This window comes from Falco rusticolus, chromosome 3, assembly GCF_015220075.1.
Source record: "Falco rusticolus isolate bFalRus1 chromosome 3, bFalRus1.pri, whole genome shotgun sequence".
Classification (NCBI taxonomy): Eukaryota; Metazoa; Chordata; class Aves; order Falconiformes; family Falconidae; genus Falco; species Falco rusticolus.
In genome coordinates, this window is record NC_051189.1 from 16,510,803 (window position 1) to 16,530,220 (window position 19,418).

A 19,418-nucleotide genomic window follows, 5' to 3' on the forward strand; every position below is an offset into this window, starting at 1 on the left:
GTTATTAGTTTCCCCACCTCTCTACTACGTTCTGCTCAGGAGGTGTTATTTAATGTCATGTACACTACCAGCTGATTCTCATGATAAAAATGTGGCTGATAGTTTAAACATATGAAAAAAAAACAACCCTGTTTACAAAATCAGTATCAGTTTAATCTGTTGTGTTGCTTTCTGGTTAGCAGATGTGTCCTTTAGAAAATAAGGCTGTTTTCCCCCAGTCATGAAATGAAGAATTTTTGCACCAATAAGTAACATTCACATTGAGTAAGGATTTTGAAGTGGGGAAAGCTGCTTCAGTTAAGCTTTATAGCTCTTTGTTCAGTTCAGATTTATAGTCAAAAGCCAAAGCTGAATACAAACATTTTTAGTTTTGATGCAATGACCTTTTGGAGCATAGGTCCCATGGAGAATTTGAAACAGGATGAGAGTTTAGAGTGCAGTTTTGGGTTAATTGTGGTAAAGTACACCTTCCCCCTGTGGTTAATCCAAGGCCCCCAAAACCTGTCTGTGAAATTTCTTTTATGATTATGCTGATGTTCCCTTCCATCAGCAGAGCCATATTAGGGCCTGTGGTATAAAATAGATCGAGCTATGACATATTCCAGCTGCTTCACACACCCTTAACTCATGTTTTATGTGAGTTTATGTGATGCTGAGGGCATCATTTTAGCTATGGCCAGTTGCCTGTTGATAGCATGACCACATCTGAGTGAAAAATTGTCTCCTGGGAAATATCTCAGGATGTTTTTGTTCCATTCAGCAAATAGCATCAAAATGTACAGGAGCTGAATTTCTGTTCGGTTCAGTAATGTGATATTCTACTGCTGACAGTCTCCCTGGATGGCTTGTAGTCAACTGTCCAATCCAATAAACCAATGATATGGGCATAAAAATGAAGCAGAGTCAGATAACCACAAATGAGAGAGCTCTTCCAAGGAGACTGATAAAGCACTGTGCAGGACCTTAACTGTATAAAACAGAGAGGAAAAAAAGAAATTAAATAGGCCTGGGATGTAGGAATTTTCCTAATCAATACCTCCATAGCATTGTCCCTCCCTGAAAGCACTTCTTGTTTCTTTTTAGTTCCTCCAGGCCTAGCAAGATCTACCAGACTGTAAGTGAGATACTCATAGTGAAACTTAATGGTCCCATCATGAGTCATCTGAAACTGCACCCATTGCTTGAAGCACTCAAGGGCAGACTGGCAGCACAGAACCGTGTCATCATACAAAAGGCTGAAAATGTTCATGATACCCAGAAAAACATTTCGCCTCTCCTTGTGAGTGTTGGTCCCACCCTATGCTTCCTTGTGCTGCAATCTCCACAATTCCTATTTTGCTGAAGTGCTGGCCGGTGCCCAAGTTTTCCACAAATCTCTACCTGAACAGAAAGTGCTTCTAGCACCAGTACCTCCACCCAGATCAGCTTGCACAAAGGCCCACAGGTATGTGCAGAGAAATTTTACTGCCCTCAGCAGAGAATGGGAAGAATAAGAAAAAAACTAAGAGTAACTAACAAGAAAGATTAGCTCTCATGTTTTCTCCTTATCACAATCTCTTGAGATACCACTGCTGTGTGCAGACGATAAATATCATGCAGATAAACTATGGCAATGGAATGATTATTTTTTTTCCAGTCAAATTATTTGCCTGGCCTGAAAGGTAATATGTTACTTTCTGACAAAAATTGATTAATACAAATCCATGAAGGCTTGATAATCCTGCTCCAAAATGGCTATTGTTTAAGTAGCACTCTGAAAACAGGCAACTATTGCACAAGCACAAACACTCCCCTTCTTTTTAAAACCAGAAATGCCAAGTTTTTTGCGAAGGGTCGCCCAGTCTGATTTCAGCTGGTATAAATCACTGCAGTGCTACTGACAGCGAATGAAACCGATCTCAGTTATTTCATTTGTACAGGACCATGCCCTACCTCAGCTCACGTTGGATTAGATGTAGTGAAAAGGCTAACATTGATTTACCTTGAATTTTAATATAGCCTGAGAGCTGGCTTTAAAGATCAGCTAGAACATAGCTGTCCTGACTGGACTCTATAATCTCACACACAAATTCCCGAGTGTGATTAGACATATACCTGTGTCCCTCCCCTCCACACGCTCACACAGAGATTATATTTACTGTGCATAAGTACTCATGCCACATTCACCCGACAGCTAGGACTGCACCAAAACTAAACACAGTGACAAGCTGTGTTGTAGAAGTTGTTATGAGGAGTCTTTGCACAAAAAGAAGCAGCTTTAGGATCCAGGTTTCTTCCCAAAATGTGGTCAGACTTTTTTTTTTCAGGAGCATGTTGCTTAAAATGGCCATATTATATACCTTGAGGTTTCCATCAGATCTAGACATTAGCCTTTATCACCAGCCTAGCCTCTGCGTAAAATGCCTTCCTAGGAAAGCACCATGCTACAATCAAAATGTATCTCTTTGCAAAGAGAAACAAGTAGAAGTTGTAGAAGTTGTTATGAGGAGTCTTTGCACAAAAAGAAGCAGCTTTAGGATCCAGGTTTCTTCCCAAAATGTGGTCAGACATTTTTTCAGGAGCATTGAGCTTATAATGGCCATATTATATACATTGAGTTTTCCACCACCCTAGCCTCCACGTAAAATGCCTTCCTAGGAAAGCACCATGCTACAATCAAAATGTATCACTTTGCAAAGAGAAACAGCAAATGAGAAGAGTAAAATGCTTGCTCAGTGGTGAGCTAGCCTTTTTTCTTCTCTCTCGGTAGGTCTCTCCAACTCTACTCCTGTTGATCAGGATTTAAACAAAAGTGAAAGAAAACCATGTTTTTCTATGCAGTCTTTGCTGCAAACCTACCTCATCTCCTAAACGGAGATAAGTAAAGACAGACCCAGTTTTGTCTTGATGTGAAGCCTATTGCTTTTAAGTCCAATTCATCAGAAGGACTTTGAGTTAAAGTAGAAATTTATGTCAAGTTTAGTAGTTCTTCAAAGCCTTAGAGTATTTAAATTTGGAAAGTTCAGAGATCAGCCATAAGGAAAAGCAGGGAAGAAGCTCATGTTCTCCAACCAGCACAGCACTTCGGTGTGCCCCGTTCTCACCTTGTATAGTGCAAACAGGAGCAGCCTCAGGAGACTCAGTGGAAGGACCCTGTCAGCACAAAACACTCTCATACAATCAAAGATGCCATCATTTTCATGACCATTCATCATTACAGGTAAGAAACCCTGGAAAATGTGGGGAGTGGAGATCTGAAGTAAGACATGTGGCCATCAAAACACCTCAGCCTCACAACTCCTCCAGGTACCTCAAGTCTGGTGGATCAGAAGACCTTGTACCTTGGTACACACCATCAACAAGTAATATTGTAACACATTTCATGGGCAGAGGTATTAATTTTGTTCATGGTTATTTGTTGTTCTACTCACATTTAGACAAATAAGGTCCAGAATACATGAATAATGTTCAGTTCCCCTAGAAGTAAATTAAACTAGATGTTAAGGCATATTTTTTCTTCTGCAAACAGCTGATTTCCATAGTGAACTGAGTGCTGTATAAAAGCTGTATAAAGATGAGCCAGCTTTGCAGAACTTGCACTCCAAGGACACAAGAGGGAAAAAAGGGAAAGGGGTAACAGCAAGCAAACAACAAACCACTGTGGCCTAAAGCTTCCAACTAACCAGGCACCAATAACACAAACTGTTAGAAACACACTTGCTGTGACTGGAAAGTGGCTTATGTTGTACTGATACAAGGACACAGTGGTTCATACCAATTTCAATTCATCTATCTTTGGCACGGTGTATCATCAAGGCCAAGAGCTTCAAAGGAATCAAAAAGTTCCAAGATTTTGTACAAGCATCAAGAATGACCAGAATTATAGTAGGAAACCCAAAAGGAAAAAAAAAAAAGAGGAAGACCTGCAAACATTCCTGCCTCCAGGCGTAAATGAATTTTCCACCTATGGAAGCTGGGAGAAAATTTCTCAAAGGTTAATTTTCAAATTGCCACTAGCTGTGAAACTTCTTGTCTCCTCCTCTGAAGCAGCTGGTGCTGTCTGCTGCCAGCTGCAGAAGACTAGCCTTCATCAACCTTGGGTATGACCTGCTCTGGCGATTCTCCTTGTCCTATATATTGCAAAGTGTGTGTGTGTGTGTGGGGGGGGGGGGCGGGGAGAGGGAGAGGTCTGCTGTCATACAAGAAACCACAAATATGTTTTAAAAGACAAGGTTATCCTTTTCTCCTTCGTCAGTGAAGGCTTGCAAATAGAGCTGCTTATATCAGGGATTTTCAAACACACCAAATGTTTAGAAAGTAATGTATGGCACCAAGAAGTCTGATAAAAAAAATTCTATTCATCTTGCAGCATAACACCACAACAAGGGGATATTTAATAAAAAATGTGAGTGCAATGAACAGAATTTGAAATTGCCTTAAAATCTCATCTCCACTTCGACGATTAATCAATTTCAGCAGCCGCTTATTGCTTAATACACAGCACATCAACAGAGATTATTGCTGAAACAACAATTCCTCTTAGTCAGTCCTAGCAGGGGCTGAAATTTTCCAGAGCAAAACAAATTATTCACACTGATGGGTCAATGATTGTCTGTAGAGAAGGACAGGTAACAGAATCTTTTCAAAAGACAAATATGACGTACAATTTAGACCACTAAATGTGTCAAATGTGTTTTCCTTTTTCAGCTTTACAAAACACCAGTGCAGCAGCTTCTAAATGTACTGTGACTTTCTAATTCTCCTGAAATAAAGGATAATTATATTAACAAGTGACAGGACAGATACAATTTTCCTAGCAATGAGAAACATGGCTCTAAGCTCTCATAAATACAATTCTGAAATCTTTAGCTGCAATCCTTACCTCATTACCCACAACTACTTTCTGTACAGGACTATTTTATTCTGAATATGCATTTTAAGCCCCAGATTCTCCTCGTTTGGTGAAAACTGGGATAGTTCCTCCAATTTCAATAGAACTATACCAACCTGCATCACCTATAGATCCAGCCAGAAAAGCAAAAAGAGAGATGACACATAACCACTGTTTACAGCATTCAGAACAAAGTTTAATCAACACTTAATGTTAGGAAAAAAATTAAGCCATAGGGAAGAATCTGGACACAAAATTAATTTTTCTCAGTCTGGGCTTTGTTGTTACAGTGGGAAGTGGATAGCCCCAGATCTGTATGTACCCACGTGCCCCAGCCCTTCCCAGAAGAAGCATTTTGCAGGAGAATGCCAGGGTCCTGCAGATGTGGAGGTCTGTTATGCACCCAGTCTGGGAACAAAGTGGATGGATGAGTCAGAGCGCAGATGGCAACTTTGAGCAAATCAGAAGAAACTTCATTACAGAAAATGTCAGCGGCAATTTTGGCCCACACCACAAAAATTAGGCTCTGGGCAAACATTTGTTGAGACAAATTTCTTTCCATTTATTCTCATCACTGTCTTTTTCTACCTCCTCTACTAAACATCAGTTCTTCGCTGCAACTTTCAGAACATTTGCTTCTGGCATCTCATGTGCTACCTGCATTGTAACAGAGATCTTGCCATGGTAATCCTTGGAGGGTTTATTAATCCTGGAGCTGTTTACTAAAAGAAACACTTTTAAGTACCATAAATGTTGCCTGTGCTCTTTAGAAAGGCAGAAAGCAATGCCTTACTGCATATATAAGGAAAACCCTTTTCATGTAAGAAAAGCAGTAAATACCATCTCTTTCCTTGATAACAGAAGCAGATCCTTGAAGAAACTTTTTTGGATGAATGTCCCTAGCTGTGGGATTCACAGGCTGTGAAAAATGGGGAAGTCACAGGCATGTGTAAATGCAAATGCAATTAGTGCAGCCTCCTGACAGGCATAAGAAATTCAATTTTCTAGATTGGGTTTGCTCCATTTGTGGATACCCTCTAAAACCCGGGTTTCTCTGTGGTATAATTACTATTTTTAACTGTCAATATTGTTACCAAAAAGAAAGACTTTTAAAGGATGCCATACAGAGAAACATCTGTGGCATCTTCATCATGAGTCATAAGTTTGTGCAACGTCCATGGTAAGTATTGCCCCCATAGTCAACACTTATTGCAGAGTACCCGTAACACAAAATACCAATAATAAAAAAGCAAACCCAAATTTTTTTCACATGATCAGTACGAGAATTCCCCCCTCCCACAGGATGCACACAGAGATGGCTTTGCAAGGCCCTGTTTCAGCCCTAATTGGTTCATGTAGGTGCTCAGCTTTCAGCCAAGGAGAGTGTCCATTTTCTGCCTTATAACAACAAAAATTTGTTCACATCTGAAGATGATGGTGAACAAGGGTTCCTGAGAGGGCTGAGCAGCTGCAAGGGAGGAGGCTGTGAGTTTGGATCATGTGCCAAAACACATCAAATCTACCATCATTCAGTTCTGTAATGGATCCATGAGCAGTTCCCAGGACCATAGTACCCCAGGGGACAAACCTCCCAGTCACTACACCTAACTGACTATGCAGTACCATCCACATTATACAGTATGTGTCTTATACACACACATACTCAAACACACATTTATAAAATCCAAAGCACTGTTTCTGGGAGATATTCACATTTCTCCTCCACCCCACCTTTCAACAACTCAAGTAAAGATCCTGGCAAATGGCTCACTGAAGATGACCCCAAGCAACTTAAAAACGATCAACACAGAACCCACCTGCTCACAAATCAGGCAGCCTTGTCTTGAGTGAAGGTCAAGATAAAACTCTGAAAATACAATGCTCACCTTGACAAGTAATGGGAAACACAGGTGCCACTCCAAACTCAAGTATCACTGCCAAAAGCTCTTGATTTCCAGGAGAATATGACCCAAAGGCAGCAAACAACTTCAGTGCTGGCTCGTGTTTAATCATGTTAGCAAGCAGAGCTGGGAGTGACACGTTCACTTCTGAGCCTCCACGCAACTTGTTCGGAGAGTGATATATTGCACTGAGCACCGGTCCGACTCCTCTCTCCCAGCACAACAGTGACTGATAATCCCAGGTTACCTTCTCCTGACACACTTTATGTTGAAAAACATTAGGTACACTCATGGTTCATAATACTCAGTGCTGTAGCTGTTCCTGAAACTTTTACTTTGAAGTAAAACAGTAGGAAACCAGCAGGAACATTTTGTCCCGGGAGGGTGAGGGTTTACTTTGCCTTTTCTTTCATTCAAAGCCTTTCCTGCAGCTCAGAGGAGCTATATGAATGGAAAAGAATAATGAGCAGGTACTAAATTCGGTTGAAATTGTAGATAATATTTCCTAAGAGTAGTCTTGGATTGACCTTTTCTTTTCAAAGATGGTGGGTTGTACTGAGTATAACTGGGATGGAGTTAATTTTCTTCATAGCAGCTTGTTACCAAAACAACATGGATAACACACCAATGTTTTCCCTGTTGCTGAACAGTGTTTGCACAGCATCAGGGCCACCTTTGTTTCTTACTCTGCTCCTCCCCACAGTGAATAAACTGGGAATATGCAATAACCTGGGAGGGGACACAACCAGGCAGATGACCTGAACTGCCTGAAGAGATACTCCATGCCATCTGTGTGTCATGCTCAACAACAGAGACAAGGGAGTTTAGGGAGGTTACACATCTTTTGCTCAGGCATCATGCCCGAGCACTGTGCTACCTGTTGGGGGTAGTGACTGATTGCCTTTGCATCACTGGTTTTGTTTTGCTTTCTTCTTACATTTCTCTTCTGCTTATTAAGTTGTTTTTTTCATCCTGACCCACAAGTTTTCTTGCTTCTGCTCCTCCTTTTCTCTTCCCCCTTCCCACTGGAAGCTGGTTTGGGGGGAGTGAGTGCATGAGTGGCTGTGTGGTGCTTAGCTGTCTATCAGGGTTAACCAACAACAAGGCTTATAATTAAAAACTTTTGGCTTCATAGCATACAGCCTTTTGCTACTGGGTAATGCCTGTGACCAGTGGGCCATGCTGTCACTGGCCCTCAGCAGCTGGGCAAATGAATGTGGAAAGGGTACAGCAGCAACCTTCTCTCCAGGTGGGTACCATGCCACAGCTGGTGCTTTCCCTAATTGCAGCTGCAAGATAGATGGGGAGGCTGACCACCAAGGTCCAGCCCTTCTGCTACATGCAGCTGAAGAAAATCCCAGGCATGTGGTTTCAGGATGTGGTCTCAGCTCAGAGCAGCTGAGTTTTCTTGCCGAGAGCAGAGGAAAGCTGAGAGGAATGCCACATCACTGGATCTCAGTTGGTGACTTTTCTAATTATGTCACTGGTGCACCAGTATGCAGTATTTCCCTCAAACTCAAGCTCCCACCATCCTACAATTACATAGGATTTTTTTTTTTTCCCTGTTTAAAAGCAGAAGTTTCTAGGCCTTAGGGTCAGGCAGGAAAGATAGAAAAAGCAAGACGCAAAAAACTGGAAGTCAACCATGGTCAGCCTCTCATTTCTTAACTGCATATTAAGATGCATGGTTATTGATGTGTTAGAAACCATGGAAGCACCAGAGAACATCCACATAGGGCTTCACCCCCCAAAAGGGGAATCAGTAGCCCAGCTGAGCTACATCACACAGCTGCTGATGGAGCCAACTGGGGAAGGCGCCTGCTGGACCGGTTGTTTGTGAACAGGGAAAGACTTGTGGGTGATGTGATGGCTGGAGGCTGTCTTGGGCATAGCAATCATGAATTTTCGATTCTCAGAGAAGTGAGGAGAGGGATCAGCAGAACTGCCACTTTGGACTTCCAGAGGCTTTGGTCTGTTTAGGAGCCTGGTTGACAGAGTCCCTGGGGATGCAGTCCTGAAGGACCAAGGAGTCCAGGAGGGCTGGACATTCTTCAAGAAGGAAATTTTAAAGGCATGGGAGCAGGCCATCCCCATGTACTGAAAGATGACCTGGCAGAGAAGAAGAGTGGCGTGGCTGAAGAGAGAGTTTTGGCTGGAACTCAGGGGGGAAAGGAGATTTTATCACCTTTGGAAAAAGGGGCAGGCAGCTCGGGAGGACTACAGGGATGTTGTGAGGTTATGCAAGGTGAAAATTAGAAGGGCCAAAGCCCAACTAGAACTTAATCTGTCTACTGCCATAAAAGACAACAAAAAACATTTCTATAAATACATTAGCAACAAAAGGAGGGTGAGGTCCCAGTTGACTAGAGGTTAGCAAATGTGACGCCCATCTACAAGAAAGGCCAGAAGGAGGATTTGGGAAACTACAGGCCTGTCAGCCTGACCTTGGTGCCAGGGAGGGTTATGGAGCAGATCATCTTGAATGCCATCACATGGCACATACAGGACAACCAGGTGATCAGGCTCAGCCACCATGGGATTATGAAAGGCAGGTACTGCTTGCCTAAAGTGATCTCCTTCTATGACAAGGTGACCTGTTAAGTGGATGAGGGAAAGGCTGTGGATGGTGTCTGCCTGGACCTTAGTAACGCCTTTGACAACATTTCCCACAGCATTCTCCTGGAGAAACTGGCTGCTCATGGCTTGGATGGGTGTACTCTTTGCTGGGGAAAAAAACCTGTTTGGGTGGCTGAGCCAAAGTGTTGTGGTGAATGGAGTTAAAGCCATTGGTGGCTGGTCACAAGTGGTGTTCCCCAGGGCTCAGTACTGGAGACAGTTCTGTTTAATACCCTTATTAATTATCTGGACAAAGGGATTGAGTGCACCCTCAGTGAGTTTGCAGATGACACCAAGTTGGGCAGGAGTATTGCTATGCTTGATGGTAGGAAGGCTCTGCAGAGGGATCTGGACAGGCTGGATCGATGGGCCAAGGCCAGTGGTATGAGATTCAACAAGTGCCAGGTCCTGCACTTGGGTCACAACCACCCCACGCAGTGCTACAGGTCTGGGGCAGAGTGGCTGGAAAGCTGCCTGGAGGAAGAGGATCTTGGGGCAGTTCGTCGACAGTCGGCTGAACATGAGCCAGCAGTGTGTCCCGGTGGCCAAGAAAACCAGTAGCATCCTGACTTATATCAGAAACTGTGTGGCCAGCAGGACAAGAGCAGGGATCGTCCCCATGTACTTGGCACTGGTGAGGCCGCACCTCAAGTACTGTGTTCAGTTTTGGGCCCCTCGCTACAAGAGGGGCTGGAGCGTGTCCAGGGATGGGAAACAGAGCTGGTGAAGGGTCTGGAGCACAAGTTTGATGAGGAGAGGTTGAGGGAAATGGGGGTGTTTATCCTGGAGAGGAGGAAGCTGAGGGGGGACCTTATTGCTCTCTGCAACTGCCTGAAAGGAGGCTGTAGGCAGGTGAGGGTGATCTCTTGTCCCAGATAACAAGTGATAGGACAAGAGGGAACTGCCCCAGGTTGTTCCAGGGGAAGTTTAGACTGGGTATTAGAAAAAATGTCTTCACTGCAAGGGTTGTCAAGCACTGACACAGGCAGTCCCAGGGAGGTGGTTGAGTCACCATCCTTGGAGGTATTTGTAAGATGTGACACTTAGGGCCACGGTTTAGTAGTGGAACTGGCAATGTTAGGCTAATGGTTGGACTCAACGGTCTTAAATGTCTTTTCCAACCTAAATGATTGTATGATTTTATGAACCTATGATTAAGGACCTGATATATGAAAAGTCACATCTGTGACATTGGAGAAAAGAGGAGGGACAGAACAATGGCTGCCAAAGACTTTATACTAGAAATAAAGTTGGACTGACACTTTACTTCTTCACTCCCATGTGTGTCCTTGCTGGAGGACAGTGGTAGCGTTGATCATCTGGCATTATGTATAATACAGTGCAGATGTCCTTCAGTCACACCTTCAGACACAGTGAAGAGGGGAATTCACACTTCCCATTGGAGACTATTGGCTAGTGAAGTGTCTGACTGCACCGTGACCAAAGTTAAGGATGCAAATTCTCTGTAAAGCAAAAGAAGAGAGGTAGGTGCCTAAGCAGAGGCTATAATGTGTAAGTTGTCCATTTAACATGTATCATATGAGTGACCTACACACACGCACAGTGAGTAAATAGCATGTAAAAATTTACCCACTGGGGTTTCTGTCACCTGGAATAAAGCAAGGGACAGTCACTGCCTTAGCTACTTGCACTAGCTTAAGGTGAATTATTGATAGACCAATTTATTTTGGTGTTCATGGACCACATTCTGCATTCGATTGCTTCAGTGTAAAGTGGAGTAACTGAATGACATAATTAGTAATTGAGTGACATAATTAGAAAGACTACAGATGCACACCAGTGTGAGGGCTTTTCCCCTGCTTTTCCCCACCCCCATACCCAAGGGTCACAGCTCCAAAGGACCAATGATGACATCTTGTGTGGGAGCAACTGGGTATGGAATTTGGATCTGCTGAAGTTCAGAAAAGAAAGAAAAACCTAAGCAAACAATAAACAATTACTCTTAAGCTCTAATGAGTCAATCAAGAAACTGCCACAGATTTGAATATGGAATTTAATTGACCAGTAGAGGCCAAGACCTTGGCATTCAAAGTGAAGGTAAACAGCAACAAGCTAAAAACTCACCATTCTGTAATTAACCTTGTTATATGCTTTTAATGAAGACTAAACTCCCACAGAAAATTATGGGATGCTTATGCTATCGATTTCATTAGTGTTGCATGGCAAAAATAAAAATGGTCTTGCAGACTTATGTGAGATTCTTAAGGACAGAGTAAGGCTATTACTGCACTGAGCATGGCTTGTCAGTGTTGTTATTTCATTAAGAACCACACTTGTCACACTCGCTACACATTCTTCAAAGTGCTCCTAAGAGAAATATGCTCTTAATATTCCTGTACAATACCTCCAATTGTACTTTTCTGTTACTCTTACAGGATTGCATTTAGGTATTTGTGCTCTAATGTGAAATAAACTCTTATGTTTGCTTTACAGCTATTAAATCAGAACTTGAAAAGGTTGCAGGGTGAAAATAAGAAGTAAAATGAAATAAGTGCATAATAGTTACAGTTTATATGAAGCTACAGTGCTTTCCTGCCTATAGAGGAGTCCTTGGTTATACTGTTCTGCTTGACTGTTTCAAAGTTTTTTAGTCAAAGACTTTTGTTTAGCCCCCTGCTCAGGTACATTGAGTTCGTTTGCTCCCTGGGTTATTCAGAAGAACAATTCAGTGGCTGGAGGCAGCAAACTTTACATTTCGAGTAGCATTGACAGGTGGAATAAATACAGCATAGAATGCTTTAACCTTTAAGAGGTCTCTGACGTATGTAGATGTTTATGTAGAAAGACAGTACAGAGAGAAATGCAAAGAAAAATGAAAATTGAGAGAAATACACAGCACCAGCATGCCCATGGCAACCACACACCTCTGCCTTTCCAAGTTCTCCCAGCTTTGGAAACATTTTCCACCAGCTAAAATTTCAGTTTTCCCCAACATTGGAGTAAAGAGGCAGAGAACAAACATTTTGCCCATCACCCTTCCTGCTCCACAGGTCTTAGGGTCTGGCCCATGCACAGCACTAGGAATGTCCTACAGCTTTCTCGGTGTCTGCTCTCTCTGCTTTCCCACTGAGAGATGCAGTCTTAGCTATTTCCCAATATATTCATGAGTATAACCACAGCAAATTGGCGCAGCCTTCCTCATACAATCAGTGGAAAGGTCCTCAGCGCTGAGGGCAAATGGAGGGCAAATTAGTTCCACATTTATGGTAAAGAATCGTAGGAGGCTTGGGCTCCTGTTTATGCTTTATGAAGACAACAGATATTTTGTAGGATAAATCATCATGCACTTATTTGCAAAACAATATGATTCATCCTGTGCGTTGGATCTATAATGCAGAAAGCAAGGATGACACTAGAATGAAAAATATAACCCTTCTTGTCAAACAAATTGGAGATCTACTATATATTGTGCAACTCCCCGTAAAGACTACTATTTCTATTACATTTGCTTACTGACTTCGCATTTCTGAATCAAGGCATGCATGCAAGTAGAAGGATTTTTTTTTCAGGAAATGTAATTAACTTTCTCTCAGAACATACTAAGCAAAAGCATATGAAATAGGGGTGCTTAAGCCAGTGTGTTTCCCAGAAAATACTTCTAGATTCTTCTAAGGAAGGTAAATGATGCATTTGCAGGAACAGAAAAAAAAAAACCAAAACCAAACCAACCGACGAAACAAACCAACAGTCAAATGCTTTTTGGTAAGTGGTAATTCTGTCCGTGACTTTTATCTATCCTGAAACAAAACATACAGGACTACATCAGCTGATGTTTTGGAGTTTCTTTGCACAAAGTATTTGTTTGCATGGATCATTCATGTCTGGATGTCAGCATGCTGATTCTTAGCTGGGACACTGTCACTGACCACATGGGCCATCAGGCTCTCCCTTCCAAGGCAGGTCCCATCTGCTGCTGGAGACCTGAGTGATAAATGGGAATCCAGGCACGGAGAGAAATGCGCCTTCCAGCAGCTCATGCTCCTGAGCAGTCAGGGAGGATGACATCGTACACTGACCATGAAGACAGACAAAATTTGTGAGCAGTATCTGTTAAACAAAGATTGATATCTTACTCCACAGTAGCTAACACCGGACAGATAAAGTGCAGGAGGGTGGGGAAAGGTCGATGCCAGGTGTACAGCAGACACCAGTGATTGCACAAATTGCTTGGATTCAAAGTACTTACAGCTGCAACAAATCTTGGATGTCCTATATTGGACAAAACAGGGTCCAGGGGCTGGACTTCAACACCCATTCAGATGTGAGGACTTAAAGCCTGCAGATCTATCTATTTCTTTCTTTGCTTACACCAGGTTTCTTCCCCTTTCTCCTACAACCATGCACATGTGGTCAGGTTTTTACAGCTGCTGTCAGATCATATTTACATATTCTGTGAGCATCTATGGGTAAATTAGGTGTTGAAATGATGGTTTTAAGCACTGTATTTGTAATTTCTTTGAATTAAAGTGTAAGCTGGGTAAACTGATTCAACAATATAAGAAGCACCTTTCTCCTCCTTCCCTAAAACTGGAATTTAAGCCTACCTGAAAGCAAGTTTCTAAAACTGAGGGCTCCAGTCCTCCACGTGTTTGTTTTTAATTTTTCTGTATGTGCAAACTCCTAGCAAACCAGAACGCAGAGTGTCTGAATGTATGGTTCATGCTGTGCATTTGACCTGATAAAGACCATGAAGCCTAAGAAAAGCTGGCATTTTGAAAAACAGTCAGTATGCACCTCTTTGCCAGGAAAATGAATGTTATGCTGTTACCGTTACCTTTATAATCATATTGCCATGTCAGCTTGGTCAAAACATCATAAAAGTCACTTCATGGAAGTCCTGTACAGGATTTTTAGGAGAACTAGTCCATGCCCAAAGTATCTAAATGCTGAACATCTGTCTTACTAACAGCACATCGTAATCCAATAAAAATCATCCCAAGGAGCTGCGTTAATACTGAAAAACAAACCAACCAACTCAGACTTTTAGCAGTACTTGCAATCCTCTGCATTGGAAATGACCTCTTAGATTTCCACTGAGCAGCCTGATCCAGTTGGTCCTACTTTGAGCAGGAAGTTAGGCTAGAGGACCTGTAGAGATCCCTTCCAACCTGAATTATTCTGAGTCCAGAAAAAGCATATCAGGTGTCCTAATACCTGTGCAAAGGGTGCTGTCAGAGGGATGCTGTCACCCTTCTAAGTATGTCGTATACATTTGAGCTGCCTTTTGCTGACCTTCTTTCCCTCTGCAGCTAGAGTAAAGATCAGATGCAGCCACAATAACTCATACTGTGACAAGTGTTAGGTATAACATCCATTCCAGAGCAATTACTAGGCAGCAGCATTTAGGGAAGCCCTAAGATATCTCTGCTACATATCAAAAGGTAGACCCAGTACCACACAGCGGAAAGGCAGTTTTAAGATTCCTCAGTGCACATTTTGAGTTCATATCCTTCTTCTAATGTTCTGCATGGGCAGTGTCAATTCCTCTAGTTGGCTCCATGCTAAGGTCTGGAGAGTCTAGATTATTCTGATTAGAAGCAAGGATCACTTCATCTCTCAAACATTTCTGCCTTGCTGATTCCCCTCCCTCCCCAAAGAAGCAAAATCTCTTTATCGTACTGTGTACTGCATTGGGAGGGTGAGTGCAAGGGGTTTTGTTGCCATGTGCAGATAATAATTACTTCCATCCATTCTTATCTTTCCTAAGGTAAATTATGCATGTGTAATATCAAGATGTGTGATAGCTGTCCCCTGATTTCTACCAGTCATGAGCAGACAAAATATTATAGGTATTAGATATGAGTATAAGAAGCAACCTCTTCTGTTTTGGACTGGCTCCAACTTTACTAGGCAAACTCCTTCCCTGCATGTGAAGAAACAGACTCGGAAATGGGATTGGTAAGTCTTCATTCCACAGATCTCTGGCTATTTTGTGTTCTTTGGTTTTTCATGAAATCATATTTAAATGAAAAAAAACCAGCTTCCCTTCAAGTCTTTTGCTTTCAGCACGGTGAACAAAGCCTCATTTTCCCACAAAAATAAAACATGATAAACCTATGATGAAAACTACATCCTCTTGGCCTTCCATTTCGTATGGTCTCTTTTCATTTCTGCTCTGAGACATACAATTTTAAAAAATCCTCATCTTTCTGCACCACTCCCATTTTTGCCTCTTCTTTTTTTGGAGCTTGCAAGTACCTTTGCCAAGCTGCACCCTGGTAAAATGCAATGAATCCAGTTTAACTGAAGGGAGCAGAAACAAGATGGAAAATTGAAACAATTTATTTTAAGAATTTCAGTGTCTCTGGGAACCTGCCTCATGAGTTTTGAACACCTGAAATTTTTCAGAAATTGAGAAAAAATGGGATTTGACCACCAGTAGCTAGAATTGGGACAAATCACCTTGAAGTTAAAGCGTAATAAAATCAAGAACTCTCTTTGAAAAGTGAGAACAGATACACTGCTTCTATTATTCCTGATTTTTAAGGGCATTAGAGATGATCCTTTCACAAGACTCAAGTTCTTGATCAGAAATTATTCAGCTGGGGACATTTAGATCTAAAACTGAGAAAGACTACGTGTGATTTGAGGTAAACTGTCCTATGCCAGACCCTAAGATTTTCCCTTCAACTCCTTCCCAACCATTAATTAAGCTTCTTATTTTAGATGAAAGGTGCTTATGCAGATTAGTCATTATTAATTAAAGCTACATACTAAGTGCTAGAAATTTCTAAGACTGAAAGAAACAGACTAGATTTTTACTTCCAGATTAATAACTTCTTTTAAAAGATATGTGGTCTTATACTAGAAATATAAAAACTAGTGATTGCAACAGATCCAAATTTGTTCTGTGTTTGGATAAAAATGAAAAGCAAACATAGATTCACAGTGGAAAATTAGAACTATGCACATGATCAGTTTTCAGCTCTTGATTTGAAAAGTTAGCAGAGAATTAACTTTTTCTTAACATCCTTTAAGGCATATTTTGTGCTATAGGACTGAGCAGCTGGTATAATGCCTCTCTCCTCAGTCTCTAACAGCATTTTGCTTCCAACAGGCACAGAGCCTTTGGAGCTAGAGTGAGAACAGCTATTGCTGAGAATAAGGCTGCAGAGCTTACCAATAATGGATTGTCAAACTCAAATACTCTATGTTCAGGCAGAATAAAAGGGCTCTGTGTGTGTGACACCCGCCTAGGGGTGCAAATACCTAAGTAAAACTCCTTTCATCCTCTTTTCCCAAGCATTTGCCTATGCCAGTTGATCAGGTATTTTTGAGCATTTATTGTGGCTGAAATACTTTGCAAGCGACACTACTATTACTATTATTATTGATATTACTATTACTATTATTATTGATATTACTATTACTACTACTATTGCTATTATTATTAATATTATTATTGTTTTATTATTATCATGTTTATGTTTATGTTTATTTTCCTCTTGTGGAACTTTCAACATGTAAAAAGTCCTCTTTCCATTCTTAAACGTACATATATTTTATGCTTCCCATGGACTTTTGCCTCACTCCCACCTTTTTTCACACATCCACATTTTTGGGGGTGTTTGTGATTTTTACACCGTTCCTGCACCAAGCCAACCCTTTTCTGCCCACTGCTCATGCAGGCCTCTCAGTTCACTTCTGTCATTCTGCAAGTGGTAAGTTGTCCAAAAAAAAAATGGTAGCCAGCATGGACAAGATCAGAAGCTCGTTCAGTGCAGATGCAGGACTAGTGGTAGACTAAGCCTCTTGCCCCTCTGCCCTCAGTCCTTCAGCTCTCACTCTACTCTGGAGCAAGCTTTGTTGTATGTAATCAGAAACACTGGGGCAGGCTCTGTGCATCTTAGCTGCTTCTTCCTGAGCTGTCAAACTAAGAACAACCTTTAGGCAGACAACCTCCTGCCAGTTGCAGTGAGGATTTTGTATTGGTAAAAGACTGGGAGCTCGCAGTGACTTGATTTCCACCCTAAGGAAATATTTCATGAATGAATGTCTAAAAGCTCTGAGCATTTCTCACTTTTGGAAATGCAATGGCTGAGTTTACAGCCCTGAAGTAACCAATATTCCCATCAGCCTCATCAGAGATTTTGCCAATAAATGATGCCCAAATAGAGCGAGCTATCCAAGTATACTTGCAGGAGATTTTCTGGTGAGTTTTTGGAATATGTTTAATGAAGATGAGGAGAAATGATACCTTAATGAGCAGTCAGAGTTCACACATGGTTATAAGCAAAAATGAACAAACAAAATAAAACTTCAAGAACATGTAATGTCAATCATTTTGACATTAAAGTAAATTTTATTTATGTTGGTGATATGAGATGATAATTTGATTAAAAGAGGAGAGAACTGCACTACTTATTTCTGTCTGGACAAAAATAGACAGATTAAATCTCTTAATCTTTGCCAGTGCAAAGACTGTCTGGTGTAAATTTACACATTGTGTCAACTAAAATTGAGTTAAAGCAGCTGTAAATGCTGGGAGCAAGTTCTATGCTAATCCTCCAGAAAATGAGAAAACTCTCCAGAAACCTCTCTGAACAGGATATGGTTGGTTTTGCGCCTGAGCATTGTGCAATTTTTAACTTTCAACATTTCAAAAAATTTGCAATCAAACACAGGCAGTAAAAAATATGCAGTCATCCTCTGAACAAAGATGTTTCTATTACACTTCTGTCCCTGGCATATCAGGCATGAATTCACAGTATTACAGAAAAATGCTAATCTCTTCCGCTATTAAGGATAAACAATCCTTTCATTATAAATTCTTCCAGTTATCTTGTCCAGCTTTTCTGGTCAGTCTCATAGAACTGATCATAATTCTTGATTTTTTCTTGTCCACATAATAACAAATTAAAACATACTTTTGTGACATGCAAGTAGAAAAATGACAAAGTGGAATAAGTCATTCCTTTCCTCCATCTCATGGAATCCCTTTCATTACAGCATAGCACAGTTTCTCTGCTTGACACAAAGCTGGGACTGGGTTCTCACAATCCACAGATCTACATGTAGCAAAGGAGTCACAACACAGGGCATACAGCTTTGGTCAAGAATCCCAAACATTCAAAAACCAGAAAAAAAAATACCCTCAGAAACAGAATTCAGAAACAAAATCAAAATGTCTGGAAGGGTCTTTTTCCTGCTAAGTTGTCTCTTTTTATAGAAAGTTTGTAAGCATTCAGCTTCTTGTAGCCTAATTACTGAGTACAAAAGTGTAGCTCAAGGTATGTCAATATAGATCATATGTGCAGCATTATTCAGTGCTCAGCCACTGTGGATGGATTATGGCAGCATAGAAGCCAGCTAGGTACATTCCAGATATAAAGAGAATAAACCCCTATAATTTATAATTTAAGGTAGTTTAATTACAAGAGAGCTAAATTAATACATACTCCACCTTGTCAGACTTTTACAAGGGAAGCCTCTTCTGGAGGAAGCTTCTGACTGATAACAGTTCAGAAAGCTTCGCAGAAAATATGATACTATGAAAGCTTGCTGTATTTGGGCTATATTTGGACTCAATTTTCAGCCAGAATTATGGTTACTCCCACTCCCAATAAAGCAGCAGAAACCTCAGGATCTCCACCGTTAGTTTATGCAGCTGAACCTGGGAATTGTGCAACCCTGGTCCAGTAACATGGAGAACCTTCTGGCTTAACCCAGGTTCAAACACTGACAGGACATGAAGTATCAGGATATCCTATCTCGAGTCCCAGTACCAAAAATTTGCATGAATAAACAAAGATAAACATTTGAGGAGCCTTTGAGACTCACAAGCTTTCAGATGTGAATGCACCTAACAATCTCGTACACTTGGAAGAGTAGGAAGCGCTCTTCAATACAGCGAGAAATGCATACAACCAAATAGTAAGCCAATTAGCAAATTTGATATTGCTGGAATACAGAAAAAAACTTGGGCTATAGGATCAGCTCTGAAGAGCTGAGATGCTAAATGAACATGGAGTGCATCAGTGCCGAGAGTAGTTTTCTGTACAAGACATTTT